The sequence below is a fragment of the Stomoxys calcitrans genome, chromosome 1, assembly GCF_963082655.1.
Source record: "Stomoxys calcitrans chromosome 1, idStoCalc2.1, whole genome shotgun sequence".
NCBI lineage: Eukaryota > Metazoa > Arthropoda > Insecta > Diptera > Muscidae > Stomoxys > Stomoxys calcitrans.
Window position 1 is genome coordinate 130,938,579 of NC_081552.1, and position 20,493 is coordinate 130,959,071.

Genomic DNA, 20,493 nt, shown 5'->3' on the forward strand with positions numbered 1-20,493 from the left:
GTGATCTGTCAAATACTAATGCATGAAAATCCTAACCTCAAAAAAATCACCCTTTATAAGTCCTGATTTTTGAAACGCTTCTCATAGAAGCACTCATTCTTCATTTCTAAAATGAACCAAAAGACATTACACATTTTAAGTCTATCTAGCCATGTGCGTCCGTCCGTCTTTCGGAAGCATGCTAACTTTCGAAGGAGTAAAGCTATGCTCTTGAAATTTTGCACAAATACTTCTTATTAGTGAAGGTCGGTTGGGATTGTAAATTGGCCAAACCGGTCTATGTTTTGTTATAGCTGACATCAGGGACGTAGCCAGAATTTTATTTTGAGGGGGAGGGGGCCCTCATTTTTTCAAAATCGAATATTGTCAAAATTCTTCTGTAACTGTGAAATTGAGAAAGATATTACAAACTTTTTTTGAAAATTGCTGTCGCTATGGGATGCAGGAACTAGCTCATCGGCGGTGACATTTGGTTCAAGTCAAAACTGAATTTCGTACTGTTTGCCAACCCACTATTTATAGGTCGATCCTTATCCTTCAAAGCTTTCAAAATGTGATTTTCTTTGCGAATATCGTAGTTTTAAAGTGATAGTTTTGGAGAATCAACTTCAGCTTTCGATAAAATTTTTATACCCACCACCGAAGGATGGGAATATATTCATTTTGTCATGTCCATTTCCGACCCTATAAAGTATATATATTCTTGATCAGCGTAAAAATCTAAGACGATCTGGACATTTTCGTCCGTCCGTCTGTTGAAATCACGCTACAGTTTTGCAAAAACGAGATATTGAGCTGACATTTTACACAGATTTTTTTTTCTCCATATGAAGGTTAAGTTCGAAGATGGGCTATATCGGAATATATCTTGATATAGCCCCCATTAGACCGATCCGCCGATTTAGGGTCTTATTTGGCCCAGATCAGCCCAGATTTGGATATAGCTGCCATATAGACCGATTTAGGGTCTTAGGCCCATAAAAGCCGCATTTATTATCCAATTTTGCTGAAATTTGGGACAATGAGTTGTGTTAGGCCTTTCGTCATCCTTCGTTAATTTGGTACATATCGGTCCAGATTTGGTTATAGCTGCCGTATAGACCGATCCTCCGATTTAGGGTCTAAGGCCAATAAAAACCACATTTATTATCCGATTTTGCTGAAATTTGGGACAGTGAGTTGCCTTATGCCCTCCGACATCTTTAACGTTTTGGGCCCATATAATGAGCATTTATTGACCGATTTAAGGTTTTGGGCCCATAAAATGCGCATTTATTGTCCGATGTCGCTGAAATTTGGGACAGTGAGTTGTGTTAGGCCCTTCGACATCCTTCTTCAATTTCACTCAGATCGGCCATGTAGACCGATCTCTCAATTTGATGGTTTCGGCCCAAAGAAGGCACATTTATTGTCCAATGTTGCCGAAAATTGGGACAGAGAGTTAAGTTAAGCCCCTCCATGGATCGATCAAGATTTGCATATAGCTGCCATATAGGCCGATATCTCGATTTAAAGTCTTGGCCCCAAAAACGACGCATTTATAATCCGATTTAACTGAAATTTGACACAGTGAGTTATGTTAGGCTTTTCGACATCCATATACCCTTTATACCCTCCACCTTAGGATGGGGGGTATACTAATTTCGTCATTCTGTTTGTAACACCTCGAAATATGCGTCTAAGACCCCATAAAGTATATATATTCTTGATCGTGGTGACATTCTAAGTCGAAAGCACGCTAACTTTTGAAGGAGTAGGCGAGCCACTTGAAATTTTGTACAAATACTTCTTATTATTGTAGGTCGGTTGGGATTGTAAATGGGCCAAATCGTTCCATGTTTTGATATAGCTGCCATATAAACCGATCTTGTGTTTTAATATCACTTCCAACAACTGTGCTAAGTATGGATCAAATCGGTCTATAACCTGGTATAGCTGCCATATAAACCGATCTTTGGTATTGACTTCTTGAGCCTCTAGAGGGCGTAATTCTCGTCCGATATGACTGAAACTTTGCACATAGTGCTTTGATATCACTTCCAACAACTGTGAGTAGTATGGTGTTAATCGTTCTATAACCTGATGTAGCTGCCATATAAACAGATCTTGGGTCTTGAATTCTTGAGCCTCTAGAGGGCGCAATTCTCGTTCGATTTGACTGAAGTTTCGCACATAGTGTTTTAATATCAATTCCAACAACTGTGCTAAGTATGGATCAAATCGGTCTATAACCTGGTATAGCTGCCATATAAACCGATCTTTGGTCTTGACTTCTTGAGCCACTAGAGAGCTCGATTCTCTTCCGATTTGGCACAAGGGCTCCTCCCATGCAACCGTTTTCTGACCATATTGCATACGTATGTATGCAATATGGTCTGTAGCTTGATACAGCTCCCATGTAAACCGATCTCCCGATTTCGCTTCTTGAGCCCCGAATCGGACTATAACTTGATATAGCTGCTCCTCCGTCCTTATTCATTATACATTGTTTGCCTAAAAGCAGATACTGCGCAAAGAACTCGACAGATGCGACCATGGTGGAGGGTATATAAGATTCGGTCCGGCCGAACTTAGCACGCTCTTACTTGTTAGATATAGCTAACAAGTAGTGTTTTACACAATTGAACAATGACTTGTACTTATTAGTATTTCGTTCAAATCGGATCATATTTCGATAAAACTGCTATGGGACATAAGGTATGCAATTTTCACCGGATTTTGAAGAAAGGTGGTTTTACATATAAATATAAATATAAATAATATAAATAAATAAATATAATATAAATAATATAAACCGAGGTGGTGGGTATCCAAAGTTCGGCCCGGCCGAACTTATCGACTTTTTACTTGTTTCCTTTGCGCTCACTTTAATTTGCTTTCAAACTAGTTTTATTGCTTGTGTCGACCAATTGGTTTTTAATTTCTTTAATTTCCATAAAATTTTACGCAAACAAATTGAAAAATTAAGCAGTTTGAAATGCTAAATATTTCAAAAAAAGTAAATTTTGACCAATTTTTGCGACGAGCTATCTAAGCTCTATTTAAACGATGTCGCTAATTTCTCCTCCGAACTTGATTAAAATCGATCGAAAATCCGTTTTTGATGGGAAAGATGACCAGTAAAAATTGTATCCAACTATTGTCGTATACGGCTATATTTTGCATCATGTCATCTGTTTTCCTAATTTGGTGGAGATAAAAAGAAAGGGTGGTAGAACTAGAAATCAGAACTACCAAGAGATTTCCACGTTATTTTATTGTGTTCAACACTATAGTCAAAGTCTACAGAACTAATAAACTTCTACTAGAATCAACGCTGCTTGCTATTGACTAATAGATTTTGATCCTAACTCACTATGAGCTCTCAACAGGTCTGAAGGGGTTGTATCCTACGGATTCAACAAGTTGAAACTGAAGGTCTATCAAAGCGGTGGGGTTGGGGAATTGGGGAATCAGTTGTTGCTGATCACTTGCCTGAGGAACTATCGACCTCATCGTCAAGGTCTGGGGGATTGCAGGAGACTAAAAATCCCCCTGCCACAAACGAGACAGGAGGGGATGGCATCGAAACGGGACCCGATAAGCCCTGTGTGGGTGGGTCACAAAGTTGGACTGGGCTCAAAGTGTGCGCCAGCGGGGAAGCACAGAACTCAGAAAGTACTTCGACAGCAGAAGTAAGTGAAGCATCTAAGGGGAAATCGTTCACACCGCAAGTGCCATGAGGAAGAGTTGTTTCACAACTTTCTCACCTGCCCCTGGATGTGTACGGAAGCTCATCATGACAACTTCTGACGAATCTTTTGAAGATGAACTCCTGGGAGAGACAGAAGACGAGACTAACACAACAGTGGTGGAAGTTCTGAATCCTGACTATGGTCCGGTTTCTACAGATAAATCTCCACCATTGTAAGGCCGTTTCGGTGGCACTAAAGGTCCTCCTGATGGCACGAAGATTCGACGTGATTCTTATCCAGGAACCATCGATGTGTGGAGGAATGATTTATTGACTAAGAATTCCGGTATTTAAACTTCTCAAGGATACGGCGAATGGGAGACACAGAGCCTTTATTCTTGGAAGGAGTAGTCCAAATGTTTTTCTTCTTCCGTCGCTAACCACTGAAGATTTAGTAGTAGCCAGTCTCATTACTGGCTGGCTTCCCTATATATGACACACGATTCAGGGATGCCGTCCACAAACCTTAAGTCGCTGGTTGAAGCCGATTCCGTAGGGAAGAAATGCACCATTGTAGGAAGAGATGCTAATGCACACCACCAGATATGGGAAAGTTCGGATGTCAACGAAAGGGGTGAGCTGCTTATTGGATATATTATAAGTTGCAATTTGGCGAATTGTAATAAAGGGGATAAACTGATCTGTATTACCAGGAACAGGCAGGAGGTACTAGATATTACCTTTGTATCGGAAGATATAAGTGGAAGAATATGCGACTGGGAAGTATTGGATGACCACAGCTTCTCTGATCATCGTTATATAAGTTTCAGCCTTGGAGAAAATACTGCATAGGTTGTCCCTCGGCTAAACAGAAGAAAGGCGGATGGGGATAAAGTTCGGTACAAATTCTGCACGTCTATCTCTTCTAGACTAGAAAAGAAAGTGGAAACTACGGAGGATACAGACATAGTGGTGAAGCGGATCGCGAAGGCCCTGAATGATTCGCTTGTGTCAGCATGCCCTAGCTCCAAGCCAAGGGGCAAACAGCGACCGCCATGGTGGACCTCAGAGCTGGTTGGTCTAAGGAAGGACTGCAGAAAACTCTTCAACAGAGCAAAAGTCACAAGAGCACCACACGATTGGGACATTTATAAGGCTCAGCTAAGAAAATATAAGGGCGGGCTTAGAAAGGCACAGAACAAATCCTGGGTAGAATATTACTGATATGCATTCGTCGGAGGCTGTTGGGGAAATTGTGTCTGAGCCGAAAATCCTTTGGGCGATAAGAAGTTTCGACTCCTTTAAGCCGCCAGGCCCTGGTGATGTATCACCGGTTTAATTACAAGATGTGTCTGATAGACTGCTTCCCTGGCTAAGGGAGATATACTCTGCTTGTATCAGAATGTCTTATACACCTGTGGGATGGTGGGGCACGAAGGTCATATTCATTCCGAAAGCAGGCAAACCCTACCACACGAAGGCGAAAGATTTTCGCCCTATTAGTCTGTCATCCTTTATGCTGAAGACTCTTGAGAGGTTGATAGCAACATATCTAAGGGCAAAGATCCCTAGAGATCGCCTGTCGCGGCAGTAGCATGCATAAAGTAAAGGCAAATTCACTGAAACAGCCCTTCACGACCTAGCCGACTGCATAGAGGGTTCTCTTGCTGTCAAGGAATATACAATGGTAGCATTTCTTGACATTGAAGGTGCTTTCAATAATGTAAAACCGACGTCAATCATGCCGAAGTTGGAGTTTCTAGGCATCAAGTCTACCGTAAGAAGATTTATTAATAACTTACTACAATAAAATATGCATTACGGCAGTCTTGGGATCTGTGGATCTAAAAAGATGGATCATCAGAGTAACACCTCCAGTAGGCTTAATGTCTCCTCTACTTTGGAATATAGCCATTAACAATATATTATTGTCTCTGGAGGAAAAAGGTGTAAAAGTGGTCGCGAATGCTGAAGACGTGGCAATTGCGGTTAGGGGAAAGTTTCCCAGCACTCTGAGAGATATACTTCAGGAATTTCAACGTGCAACAGCAAAGTGGGATACCGAAAGTGATCTGGGTATAAATCCGTGCAGGAGATACAAGTTGCCTACAGTGGAACCTGCCTACTTGGGTGGAGAGAATGCTCCATTAAAAAAAAAAACATGGGTGTTTTGCTGGACAGGAAATTTAACTTCAAATTCAACATTTTGGAAAGGACAAGAAAGGCCACTCTTGCCCTATACACCTGCAAGAGGGCCATTGGCAAAAGTTTGGGGTTTAGGCCGCGTGTCATGCATTGGGTATATACTGCAGTTGTCAGACCTATAATGCTATATGGTGTTGTGGTCTGGTGGACCGCGCTTCAAAAATCCACCTACGGCTCAATAGTTAACCGGATCCAAAGGATAGTTTGTTTGTGCATCACAGCCGCACTGAAGACGACACCATCTGATGCACTGAATTTAATGCTACATCTTATGCCTCTGGACATTGTGGCTACCCAAATTGCAGCGACCACTGCCGTAAGGTTAAGGCTAAGGAAGCTTTCTCATTGGTCATGTGGCAGCTACGGACACTGTGTTATCCTTGATACAATACCCTATGATCTAGGCAGTGTGGGTTACACCCTACTTGATAAAAATTACTGTACCACTATTCCTGATAGAACCGATTGGAACTACGATATCCCTGGTAACAGAAGTTACATAGACTACTTTGGGATGTACTCTAAAGATCTAGAACTGGTCATATCGAAGAGGTTTCCCGACCACTGCAGTGTGTATGAAGCAGCTAGCCTTGCAATTAAGGAGGTGGTGGAATGGCTAAGATATAATGTCATTACGCCGATTGGCATAAATATCTTTTCAGACAGCCAGGTAGCCATTAAATCCCTGGAGAATGTTTTTCTGAACACAGAAACCGCCCTCGACAGTCGCAGATCTCTCAACGAGATGACTGAACAGTTCAACATTTACCTGTTCTGGGCACCGGGCCACGGAGATACCCCAGAGAATTATAAAGCAGACGAGCTTGGGAGATTTGGAACTACTTACACATTCCAAGGATACTGGATTCTGTGGGTATGCCTCAAGCGACATGTAAGCAATGTTTTCAGGACCAGGCTCGATGGGCAACGAAAGATAGATGGTCACAAAGAGGCGGCTGCGAGCATTCCAAAATTCGTGGCCTTACCTAGACTTGAAGAGGTCTACTGCTTTGCTGTCATTGGCTATAACAGACATGTCAGTCATTGTGTCCATCATGACAGGTCACTATCTAATCGAAAAACATGCTGACAGACTGAAGGTTGCCAGCAACGACTTTCGCAAAAACTGTGAGGACATCGAAGAAGAAGAGGCTATAGAAAACCTTCTGTGTGTGTCCCGCACTAGCAGTTAGAAGGAGTTCCACTTTAGGTTCTCACATCTTTGAGAACTAGTCTGATTTAGCGGATGTAAACATTTTCAAGTTATTGGGATTTTTAAAGCGAGACATCTCCCTTCTTCTGTTCCTGTGGTATCACAATGGGCGAAAACGATTAAGTGAGTCCAGTGGCAGACTACCACTTAAACCTAATCTAACTTAACCTATGAGCTCCGTATGCGGTATTGTGAATTATGAAATTCCAAGAAAACGACGAAATGGTTTCATTAGAAATAATTATTATTAAAATGTAAATTAATGTTGCGGCAGTAGCATGCATTGTCATTAACCCATTGAATTCGAATGGGTAGAAAAATTCCCAAGTGTGAGCTGTCTTAGAAAAATTTGAGCTTGAGCTAGGAAATAGGTACCCTAATGAAATTGGGATTGGCGTAAAGCGGACGACTACAACTAGTTAAAAACAATTTTTCCCGTGATATAAGGTCATGTTTTAAGGAAAATTGACTTGTCGAAAATCGGCAAATTTTTAACATCCAAAAATACCCAACAAAATTTTTAATTTTTTAAATTTTTTGTCTGTTAGAGCGAATATCATTAAATTTTACAATTTTTGTTTGTTTCTCTTTCGAGACGAGCTCAATGATCGAAGATGCAAATGGAAATGGAAAGCCAAAGATAGCAACACACGCCAACCACTATTGCGTTTCGTCTTTGGTTACAAGACTTTTCAACCATATTAGGTGTGATGGCTTCAAGGGCAGTGAATTGGTATGTTGTATTTGAATCAAATTAATAGCGAAAACGTCTAAACGTCAATTACCACATTAACCACATCCGACAACCCTGTTTATTAGTAAAAAAAAATCTCAAAATCCAAATCAAATAATGGGTTCCATATTAAATCACATAATTTGTGGTGATAAGCCATCAGGTGCTATTTTATGTCAATGCAATTAAATCCACCATTCTTACAACTAAAAGCGTGCAAAATTCGGCCGGGCCGAACATTATATACCCTCCACCATGGATCGCATTTCTCGAGTTCTTTTCCCGGCATCTCTTCTTAGGCAAAAAAGGATATAAGAAATGATTTGCTCTGCTATTAGAGCGATATCAAGATATGGTCCGGTTTGGGCAACAATTAAATTATATGTTGGAGACCTGTGTAAAATGTCAGCCAATTCGATTAAGAATTTCGCCCTTTGGGGGCTCAAGAAATAAAATAGAGAGATCGATTTATATGGGAGCTGTATCGGGCTAAAGACCGATTCAGATCATAATAACCACGTATGTTGATGGTCAAGAGAGGATCCGTCGTACAAAATTTCAGGCAAATCGGATAATAATTGCGACCTCTAGAGGCTCAAGAAGTCAAGATCCCAGATCGATTTATTTGGCAGCTATATCAGGTTATGAACCGATTTGAACCATATTTGACATAGTTATTGAAAGTAAGAATAAAATACGTCATGCAAAATTTTAGTCAATTCGGATAGGTATTGCGCCCTTTAGAAGCTCAAGAAATCAAGACCCAAGATCGGTTTATATGGCAGCTATATCAGGTTATGAACCGACTTGAACCATACTTGGCACAGTTGTTGGATATCATAACAAAACACGTCGTGCAAAATTTCATCCCAATCGGATAAGAATTGCGCACTCTAGAGGCTCAAGAAGTCAAGACCCAAGATCGGTTTATATGGCAGCTATATCAAAACATGGACCGATATGGCCCATTTACAATACCAACCGACCTACACTAATAAGAAGTATTTGTGCAAAATTTCAAGCGGCTAGCTTTACTCCTTCGGAAGTTAGCGTGCTTTCGACAGACAGACGGACAGACGGACGGACGGACGGACATTGCTAGATCGACATAAAATTTCACGACGATCAAGAATATATATACTTTATGGGGTCTCAGACGAATATTTCGAGTAGTTACAATCAGAATGGCGAAATTAGTATACCCCCCATCTTATGGTGAAGGGTATAAAAACACATTTTTGTTATGTTGGCAGAAAGTGATGGTTGGGTGGACCGTAACGGGCATTAAATATGATCAAAATTGGGATTTGCTTATGCGCTATACTTAGTGTGAGAAAAGTTATTCTGGCTAAAAACATCCACAACTACGACAAATTATCTTTGGCATGTATAATTACCTAATGATTAATAGATATATACTAGTGCTACTCTACCAATAGCTGCGTCTTTTGAATCTATCTCGCGATGATTTGCATTAAACGATTAAAAATTAACAACAAGGAACAAAGAAAGCTGCCATCTTTTACTTAGGTATTTGGAGCAAGCTACCGGTCAAGGAGTTAGAATGTATGCAGGTGCAACTGCACATCGATGCCACTGTCTATCCAAGTATACAAACATCCATCCATCAGTTGCACCCTCTTTATTAAGATTTAAATTAATTCACAAAATGAGTCAAAAGGAAAAACACGTCTGACTGACTAAATGGTGCAACACACATCTCTTTGAAAGATAAGAAAACACCCGAAAAACATTCCAGTGAAAGGGTTTAAAGTCACAACCGCCGCCAGCACCGCACAACCACTCCAGTCACCATTTCGAGCATTAATGTTTGCTCTTCATTTGGCGCTTACTATAACCAGTGAGTGCTTGGAAAGAGGAAGGTCCTACATTGCCAGGTCACTGTACTAATGGATTTTTCTGTCGGTGTGTAGTGCATATTTCACATTCCATACCCCTTCATCAATTCATCAAAAATGCATTTTTGATTGGCAGGCAAGGGGCGAATGCAGGCACCTTATCCAAATAAGGGATGGTGTTGAAGTCGACCCGAAAATTAGAGTAGCGCCAAGAAACAGTCGGTCATAGAGGGAATTTCTAACGGTTAGTAAATTCAACAGCGGAAGTGTGTTCACGTAAGCGGCCACTTATGACAATCCAGCCTCGACAGGTGATTGTTGATGGACAGATGAATGTTTTCGCTAGAAGCATCTCACTAGGCACCAGCGAGCTGATGGGCAGTGCGTATACGCGCATGGCCGAATAAATTTTGACTAATATTCATGGCTGGTTTTTCTTTTAACAGCAGCATTCGATCGGCAACGTGCCACAAATAGCTTCCAGCCAACTTCCATCCGCAAATAGTTCAACCATTGAGTTGAGTTTCGGACACAAATTATGCAAATTATGTGCCCTTCCTTTTTAAAGGTATATGTAGGTAGATTTTTTTGATCATCTTTCAATGTTTAGTAATGCCTAATATGACATGTGGCCATACAACGCCTGTGTGTCCCTTACAATTCTTTAAATACGATTATGTTCCTTACAGCCCTTGGAAATCCGAACATCACCTGTTTAACAAATCTTTTGTGTTGTCGTCTTACATATGCCATCGCCAGTAGAACAATTTGGCTGAAAATGTTGCGTGATTAAAACATTTGTTTCCTGATTGCAGCGTGTGAAGAACGGAGAGTGGTTCGGTTAATTCAGTGATCGTCTGGGTATTTTATTGTCGAAAATCGAATGCAGATAATTACAGGTATATCGCACGAATTGCTTTGAAACGCAATGCCTGTTTCTTAACAGGACACTCCGGTGTCTATCATTTGGTGATCTATTCTCACTCTAGAGAAGGTATGCTATATTAGTATTGAGTTGGAGACGGAAATTGTTTTTAAAATGGTCTGCCCTTGTTTCCAGATTTGGAGCCAAGGAATGGGCTCAAAAAACACAATAGATGTGGAGGTTGTATTAGTATCATGCTGTGTGCTTCTGAGACCATAATCGGCCAGGCGACTCCACTAGCTGTCAGCTCTGCAGGGGCTTTTGACGAAAACATCTGGGTCGAATCTAAAAGACAATTCCGATCCTATCTTATCTTCGCATGGGAAGTTGTAGCACCGGCTATCCTAAATTCCCTTCGTCCTGATTCAGGAACCGCACAGCGGTCATGCAGTGAGCTGTCATTGGTATACTCCTAACTCCTCCTAAAGTTGCCTGGACCTCCTCCAGTTTGTGACGATCCAGGCTGGTATCGGAACTGATTCAAACTAATAGTTTTCGAGGATCAACGTTTAATTATCAAGTATCGTTGCGGCCTAAAACAGGTTGTTGAGATCTGCTCCTCAATTTAAGAAGGTGTTGTTAGAAGTAGAATAAAACAAGTAAAAGCGTGCTAAGTTCAGCCGGGCCGAATCTTATATACCCTCCACCATGGATCGCATTTGTCGAGTTCTTTTCCCGGCATCTCTTCTTAGGCAAAAAAGGATATAAGAAAAGATTTGCTCTGCTATTAGAGCAATATCAAGATATGGTCCGGTTTGGACCACAATTAAATTATATGTTGGAGACCTGTGTAAAATGTCAGCCAATTCGAATAAGAATTGCGCCCTTTGGGGGCTCAAGAAGTAAAATAGAGAGATCGATTTATATGGGTGCTGTATCGGGCTATAGACCGATTCAGACCATAATAAACACGAATTTTGATGGTCATGAGAGGATCCGTCGTACAAAATTTCAGGCAAATCGGATAATAATTGCGAGGCTAGAGGCTCAAGAATCGAAGATTCCAGATCGGTTTATATGGCAGCTATATCAGGTTATGAACCGATTTGAACAATACTTGACACAGTTGTTGGATATCATAACAAAACACGTCGTGCAAAATTTCATTCCAATCGGATAAGAATTGCGTTCTCTAGAGGCTTAAGAAGTCAAGACCGAAGATCGGTTTATATGGCAGCTATGTCAATAGCTACACAAATACACTGATAAGAAGTATTTGTGCAAAATTTCGAGGGGCCAGCTTTACTCCTTCGGAAGTTAGCGTGCTTTCGACAGACGGAAGGACGGACGGACGGACAGACTGACGGACATGGCTACATTAAATATCGCGACGTTCAAGAATATATATACTACTATATTTCGAGTAGTTACAAACGGAATGACGAAAGTAGTATACCCCCCATCCTTTGGTGGAGGGTATAATAAAATAAAATAAATTAAAATATAGTAAAATAAAATGAAATGGGAGAGTTAAGTACCATTTTCAATTTTTCAATTCAATTCAATGGTTCTTTATTTCATATAACGCTTTAAAATGAATAAAACAATTTTACAAAAATATCTTATGAACAAACACGTGAAAGCGTGCTAAGTTCCGCCGTGCTAAGTGCAAAGTTCGGCCGGGCCGAATCTTATATACCCTCCACCATGGATCGCAATTGTCGAGTTCTATAAACATCAAGTTATCGTCCGATTTAGACTATAATTGAACTGAGTGTTGGAGACCATAGTAGAAGACGTCGTGTAAAATTTCAGCCAATTCGAATAAAATTGCGCCCTTTAGTGGCTCAGGAAGTAAAAAAATAATTGACACGTATGTTGAAGGTCATAGGAGAAGTCGTTGTACAAAATTTCAGACAAATCATATAATAATTGCGACCTCTAGAGGCTCAAGATGTCAAGATCCCAGATCGATTTATTGACACAGTTGTTGGAAGTCATAACAAAACAAAATTTCAACCAAATCGTGGCTCAAGAAGTCAAGATTCAAGATCGGTCTATATAGCAGCTATATTAGGTTAGGAACCGATTTGAACCATTCTTATCATAGTTGTTGGAAATCAGTACAAAACACCTCATGCAAAATTTCAGCCAAATCGGAAAGGAATTACGCCTTCTAGTGGCTGAAGTTGTCAAGACCCTAGATCTGTTTATATGACAGACGAAATTACTATACCCCCATCGTATGGTGGAGGGTATAAAAAGAATTGTACAGCATGGTTTGTAATTTTTTTCTTAATTAGTAATTTAATTTTTAATTTTTTCTTTAATTAGTAATTAAATTCAACTTTTTATATCTTTTTATACCCACCACCGAAGGGGGTATATTCATTTTGTCATTTCGTTTGCAACACATCGAAATATCCATTTCCGACCCTATAAAGTATATATATTCTTGATCAACGTAAAAATCTAAGACGATCTAGACATGTCCGTCCGTCTGTCTGTTGAAATCACGCTACAGTCTGTAAAAATAGAGATATTGAGCTGAAAATTTGCACAAATTCTATTTTTGTCCATAAGCAGGTTAAGTTCGAAGATGGGCAATATCGGACTATATCTTCATATAGACCCCATATAGACCGATCCTCCGATTTAGGGTCTTAGGCCCATAACAGCCACATTTATTATCCGATTTTGCTAAAACTTGAGACTGTGAATTGTGTTAGGCACTTTGAAATCCCTCATCAATTTGGCTCAGATCAGTTCAGATTTGGATATAGCTGCCATATATACCGATCCTCCGATTTTGGGTTTTAGGCACATAAAAGCCACAATTATTACACGATTGTGCTGCAATTTGGGCAGTGAATTGTGTTAGGCCCTTTGACATCCTTCGTTAATTTGGTCCAGATCGGTTCAGAATTGGATATAGCTGCCCTATAGACCGATCCTCCGATTTAGGGTCTTAGGCCCATAAGAGCCACATTTATTATCCGATTTTGCTAAAATTTGAGACTGTGAATTGTGTTAGGCCCTTTGAAATCCCTCATCAATTTGGTGCAGATCGGTCCAGTTTTGGATATACCCGCAAAATATAGACCGATCTCTCGATTTCAGGTTTTGGGCCCATAAAAGGCGCATTTATTGTCCGATGTCGCCGAAATTTGGCACAGTGAGTTGTGTAAGGCCCTTTCACATCTTTATTTTATTTGGCCCTGATCAGTTCAGATTTGGATATAGCTGACATATAGACCGATCTCTCGATTTAAGGTTTTGGGCCCATAAAATTGGGCGCATTTATTGTCCGATGTCGCCGAAATTCAGGACAGTGTGTTAGGTTAGGCCCTTCGACTTCCTTATGCAATATGGCAAAGATCAGTACAGATTTGAATATAGCTGCCATATAGACCGATCTCTCGATATAAGGTTTTGGGTCCATGAAAGGCGCATTTATTGTCCGATTTCGCTGAAATGAGTTAAGTTATGCCCCTTAACATACTTCTGCAATATAGTTCAGGCCGGTCTAGATTTGGAAATAGCTGCCATATATACCGATATCTCGATATAAGGTTTTGGCCCCATAAAAGGCGCATTTATTATCCGATTTCACTGAAATTTGACACAGTGACTTATGTTAAGCTTTTCGAAATCCGTGTCGTATGTAGCTCAGATCGGTTTTTTTAGATAAAGCTACTTAAAAGACCAATAATTTGTTATACACAATTGAACAATGACTTGTACTTATAAGTATTTTGTCCAAATCGGAACGTATTTTGATATAAGTCTATGGGACAAAAGGCATACAATTTTCACAGGATTTTGATGAAAGGTGGTTTACGTATACTCCCGAGGTGGTGGGTATACAAAGTTCGGTCCGGCCGAACTTAACGCCTTTTTACTTGGTATATATTTTTCTATATCTTAATGCTTCTTTAAGAGTTTTAGTAAATTCAACCAGTACAATCCATCCCCACCATTTAGTATTCTAATAATTTCTGATTGGTCCATTAGACTTCTATTAAAATGTCTAAATCGCATTTTTTTTTAACAGGACAGCGGCTAATGAAATTAATTAAATTTTCTGCTTCTCCCCAAGTCCCAATGAGCATCTTTGTTTATCCAAGGTCCCATATTTATTAAAGTTCAACCGAATTAGATTACCTCTAGCCTTTATAACAAAAATTATTTGTTCATGGCTAACATTGTACTCGGGGTATTTATATATTCTTATATATAATAATCAATTTGTGTTTGTTTGTAGGTTTGTTTGTTTGTGAGTTCCCTATAAACTTAGAAACGGCTGAATCGATTTTCTTCAAATTTTCACTGACGGTGCATAATGATCCCGTGGTGAAAATAGGGTACTCCTTTTTTTTATATCTGAAGGGGGAGCGGATCCTCCCCCTTACCCTAATTTTCAGAAACGCAAGATCTCGGAGATGGGTGGTGCGATTTAAGCGAAATTTTGTGTGCTCTCTCATAGTAACCTATAAACAAAAATTTGGTATCCAAATTTCGGATGGGTAACGTAGGGGGGGGGGGGGGGGTGCCCCACCCCAAAACCTTACAAATATATATATACACCCATCACGACAATATGGGACTCAAATGAAAGGTATTTAAGTTTAGAAAACGTATCTGTTATCGAATTGTCTGACCAAGTGTTTGGGGGACCACGCCAACCCCCAAAACACCCCTAAATCGGACATATATACCGACCATGGCAATATGGGACTCAAATGAATTTGCGAGTAGAATACGAATCTGATATCCAAATTTGGGACAAAGTTTCTGGGGGTCCACTCCTTCCCCAAAACACCCCTCAAACAGGACTTATTTACTGACCATGGTAACATCGGCCTTAAATAAAAAGTATTTGACAGTAGAATACGAATCTGATATTTAGATGTGGAACCAAGTGTTTGACGGGCCGCCCCGAGAACATCCTCCAAAGAAGAAAAATTTACGACCATTGCAATATGGGGCTCAAATGGAAGTAAAGCACGAATCTGACATCAATGTTCGTTTAAAGTGTCTATGGGACCACCCCACCACCATAACATCCCCAAATAGGAAGTATTTGCTGACCATTGCAATATGAGGCTCAAATAAGAGGTATTTTAGAGTAGAACACGAATCTAATATATTTTCAAACCCAACTCACTGAGTGGCCGCCCATCCCCCAAAATACTCCCCAAACTAGTCGTGTTTGCGGAGGAGCTCAAATGAAAGGTATTTGGGAGTAGGACATGAATCTGACTTCCACATTCGGGACCAACTGCCTAGGGGACGTCCCACCACCAAAACAAGCCCCAAGAAGGACGTATTTGCTTACCAAGACAATTTGGCTTTTCAAGACAGTGGAGCTCGATATTCATATATTTTAGGGCCCATACACCAAACCGGATATATTCGCTAGCTTTTCCAATGAGGGGTTTAAGTGAATGGTATTTGAGATTAGAAAACGAATTTGATATCTAATTTTGAGGTCAATGGCAATATGGGGTTCAAATATGTGAGAAAAGGGCACGCCGTTGATATATTTTCAGGGCTTAGTGATTGGGGGACCACCCTACTCCCCAAAACACCCGTAAATCGGGAAGATTTACCGACCATTTCAATGTGGGGCTTAAGTGAAAGGAATTGGGGGATAGAGCAAGAATTGATACCCATTTTCGGGACCAATTTTCTGGGGGTCTACCCATTTCCCAAAGTACCCCACAAACAGCAATTTTTTAGTGAGGGCTCGAATAAAGGTATTTGGGAGTAGAATAGGAATTTCATATCCAAATGCAGGACCATGTATTTAAGGCATCACTCCTTCCCCAAAACACAACCCAAAGGGTAAAAATTTTTCGACCATGCCAATATGTGGCTAAAATGAAAAGTATTTGAGGTTAGAAAACGGATTTGATAACCTATTTTGGGGCCATGTGTTTGGGGGACGCCTCATCGTATAAACTCCCCTAAACCAAAGACAATATGAGGTTAAAATAAATGGTATTTGAAAGAAGAGAACGATGCTGATATTTTTTCAGGGCCAAGTGTCTGGGGGACCACCTCACCCCCGAAAACACCACTAAATCAGACATCATGAGAATATCGGGCTGAAATAAAGTATTTTAAGAATGGAGTACACCTTACATCCAAACTTAAATTCGTAGACCAATAGAGATCATATGGGATTCAGATAAATGCACTTATATTGTTAAACTGTTTGTCAAGCGATATACTATTTTCGTAGCATGGTATTTCACTAAAAGCAATTAAGGAAATTGTCGAAAATAAATATTTCAATGGAAATTTTGTTCCATATAATGAAAAAGACGGCGCAGCGGAGCGGGCCCGGTCCAGCTAGTTGGTTTATATTTTCAAGAATTTTTATTCCTTTTCACATAATTACTATCAATGTTACACAACGAGAGTTGGGTAATAAAGGGTGATTTTTTGAGAGCAATAGGAAAGTTAAAAGAACACATAAAATTCAGAAAAATGCATGAAATCTTTACTTGAATCGATAGTAGGGACAATTTAATTTAATGTCTGAAGATTCTTTTATGCAAGTATTGACGGCGACTGCGCCTTAAAAGGTCCATCCGCTTAGTCCAATCTTGTCATACTCTTTCCAACATTTCGGCCGGTATCTCACGAATAAATGCTTTAGTGTTTTCTTCCAATACGTCAATTGAACCGGGCTTGTCTGTATAAACATGAGCTTCAACATAGCCCCACAATGAATAGTCATATGGCATTAAATCGCTCTATCTAGGCGGCTAATTGACAGGTCCCGAACGTGAAATACAATGTTCGTCGAACTCATCTCTCAAAAAGTTTATTGTTACGCGTGCTGTGGAGTATATGGCACCGTCTTGTTGAAACCACATGTCATGCAAGTCAAGTGTTACATTTTGGGCGAAAAAAAGTTGGTCATCATCTCGACAATTCCGTTTAGTTACATACCCATTGAGCCAAAAATGAACTTCGTCGCTGAACGGAGGAAGCGCGTGATGAACTTTCTTAACAGAGAACGCATTTTGATAATAAAATTCAATAATTCAATAATTTGCGTTTATAAGACGATTCATGGTTAAACTATAGACCAAACCGAATATGTTTAACAGTCAAACAAAACACTAAATGTGCGTGAGCTGTTTAAATCTGTGTTGCCATAATGATTATACAAAATCACCATTTATGAGCATTATACCAGGCTATATTTGTGCCACTCGAGATCGAAAAACACTTTTGATAAGTATTGTAAGTGCAAAGAATAATAAAGGTATTTAGGAGTAGACTACGGATTTCATATTAAAAATTGGATCCAAGTAACTGGGGGGCCGCCCCGATCCAAAAACCCCTTAAAATAGGTTTATTGGACGATAATCACAATATGGGACTCGAATGAAAGGTATTCGGGAGTAGATTACAAAAATGGTCAGGAAGTAGGAAAACGTCTTTTTAGTTCATTGATATTAGAAGGGGGCGAACCCTCCCCCGTCACCCCAAAAACACCACTTAAAATCAAAAGTGAACCGATAGGGACAATATGGGTATCAAATGAAAGGTATTGAGGAGTAGAATACGAATATGGTATTAAAAATTGGGATAAAGTATGCGAGGGGGCGTCCAAACCCAAAAACTCCTCCAAAACAAACATATTGGACATAAATATCAATATGGGACTCAAATGAAAGGTATTCGGGACTAGACTATGAATATGACATAAAAAATGAGATCCAAGTAATTGGGGGTCTCCCCACACTCAAATGGGAATATAATTCGATTTTTGCTAAATTAGCCTCCAATAAAAGGTATTTAGTAACAAATTACGAATATGACATTAAACTTTGTGTCCAAGAACCTAGGCGGTGCTTTACCTCCAAAGTCGCCTCCAATAATTTATTGGAGTGAGGCGCCCCCCCACTAAACGGCTGTATACACCAATTATAACAATATGGGGTTAATTTCAATGTATAAGGTTGTGGACTGGGAATATGATATCTTTATTCAACTCATATATCTAGCGGACCACCTCACCTCAAAACAGTTGATCAATTAAAATGACCCAACAGGACATTGCCGACATACCCCAAAAGTTATGACGTTCAGTGTCCTGTTGGGTCATTTTAATTGATCAACTGTTTTGAGGTGAGGTGGTCCGCTAGATATATGAGTAGAATAAAGATATCATATTCCCAGTCCACAACCTTATACATTGAAATTAACCCCATATTGTTATAATTGGTGTATACAGCCGTTTAGTGGGGGCGCCTCACTCCAATAAATTATTGGAGGCGACTTTAGGAGGTAAAGCACCACCTAGATTCTTGGACACAAAGCTTAATGTCATATTCGTAATTTGTTACTAAATACCTTTTATTGGAGGCTAATCTAGCAAAAATCGAATTATATTCCCATTTGAGTGTGGGGAGACCCCCAATTACTTGGATCTCATTTTTTATGATAGGAGCAGTTGCAAGCCTTAACGTCAAGTGGCAGCCATTTTTAGTTCATCGACAAGGAGCCTTCTTTTCCTAGAGAAGTCCAAATAACGTGCTTCTGGGTAACAATTTCATGTTCAAAAGTTTTACGTGGTTTTATTGCTAAGAACTGTCGCCACCGCACCTCTGAGAATCGTTATAATATAGCAATTTGACTTAAATATTACTAAATTTATGACCATTCAATAGGTAGCCATAAATTCAGTTATAGACAACTAACACATGATGATCAATGTTATAGGCTATATGTTCAAAAAAGCTTTAACAGATGGGAGAAATGTCAAATTCTCAGTTTTTATATGCGATTGCGCAAGGATCCGGGCGACATGGAACCGAAACCTTTTAAGTTATTTTGGGTATTAAAGTCTAAACCTTTTCCTTATCGATGGCAGCACTAACATTTAAATAAGCGCCATCTATTCTGCTTGCAAATAAATTAACTAAATGGAGACGCGGTTGTTTGCTGTATTATTTTTTAAATTTCCCACCCCAAGACGGGCCTTAACAACAAGTGTTTCAGGTAGTTTAAGTGGCTATCTTTGCCATAAATAAAAATTTAGTAGAGTGCGAATATCCATGTTTGTGTTAAACTGTGAGAGGGGAAGGCTCAACGAAAGGACACAGAATCAGAGCTATTGGAGAATAGGTTACGTTACAGGGGTGACATTTCTCTACGTCTTGAAAGCGAAAGGTCAGTGGAGCGGTTTTGATTGAAAATTTAGCTCCTTTTTATAGTCGAGCCCAAGTAACGTGCCGATAAGCACACATTTTTTTCGTTTTGTCACTCGATTCGTTCGCCAAGTCATTGACTTTGCGCCAAGTCATGACTTGGCGAACGAATCGGGGACAACAGTAAAAGCGTGAAAAATTCGGCCGAGCCGAATCTTACATACCCTCTACCATTGATCTCATTTACCATTTTTTTGCCCGATATCTTTTTATAAGCAAACAAAGGATAATAGATAAAAATTTCAAAGCTATTGGAGCTATGTCAGATTATCAACCAATTCGGACCATGCTTGGTTTGGCTGTTGGAGACCATAGTAGATGTCATTGCGAAAAATGCCAGCCAAAATTGGATAAGAATTGAGCCCTGTAGTGGCTTAAGAATTAAAATCGGGAGATCGGTTCATATGGGAGCTATATCAAGTTTTAAACCGGTTTGAACCATACATAGCACAGATGTTGGAAGTTAAGAAAAATCGGATAAGAATTGCGGCGTATAGGGGCTCAAGAGGTCAAGATCCCAAATCGGTTTATATGGCAGCTATATCAAAACATAGACCAATATGACCCATTTAAAATCTTAACTGACCTACACTAATATTAAGTATTTGTGCAAAATTTCATGCGCCTAGCTTTATCCCTTCGAAAGTTAGCGTGCTTTCGACAGATGGACGGGCCGACCTGGATAAATCGACTTAGAATACCAAGACGATCA